This window comes from Mandrillus leucophaeus, unplaced genomic scaffold (assembly GCF_000951045.1).
Source record: "Mandrillus leucophaeus isolate KB7577 unplaced genomic scaffold, Mleu.le_1.0 Scaffold271, whole genome shotgun sequence".
In the NCBI taxonomy this organism is placed as follows: Eukaryota; Metazoa; Chordata; class Mammalia; order Primates; family Cercopithecidae; genus Mandrillus; species Mandrillus leucophaeus.
The window spans coordinates 487,264-488,038 of record NW_012102821.1 but is presented as its reverse complement, the minus strand read 5'-3'; positions in this window follow the sequence as shown (position 1 = coordinate 488,038).

Here is a 775-nt window from a genome sequence, read left to right as displayed (position 1 = left end):
CGGATTAACAATGGCGTGCTTCTCGGCAATAAAAAAGAATGAACAATTGATACACATGACAATATAGGTAAATCTTCAAAACAGCATGCCGTGTGATACAGCCAGACATAAAAGAGCATGCGTCAGACGATTCTGTTTATGGGAGACGCCAGGAAATCAGATCTGTGGTTGCCGGGGTCAGGAGAGACCTTACTGGGGTGATGAAAATGTGTATATGTTGTTTGGGGTGCTGATTACACGTGTACCTACATTGTGTGAAACTCATCAAAACCGTATACCTAAAGTGGGTACATTTCATTGGATGTAAGTTCTCCCTCAAATGAAATTGATTTTCAAAGTTTTTAAAAATGGAACCATTTTTGCCAAATTGAAGGAAAATTATTTCCACTGAGATTTCCCTACAGCCAAACAATCTACCAACTACAAAAATGGTAAAAATCATTTAGGACATGTAAAGTTCAAATGTTGCCTCCCACGTTTCTGTTTCAGGAAGCTATTCGAGATAAATTGTTTCATGGTCACAGGATTTAGAAAGGTGGAGGTAAATACACACAAGCATTATAAGATAAGAAGTAACAGATGAATTAGTTGAAAGGGACTGATTTCGGGGGAAGGAATAGGAACTGGGCCGGGAGATAGACGCCCTTCAGGCTTGCCCTTGTGAAAACAGAAGTCCCCTCTTACTGTGGGGGATACGTTCCGAGAAATTAAGCACAGGGTGGGATTAACAACCATAATTAATAATAAAATAGAACAATTATAACAATATACTGTC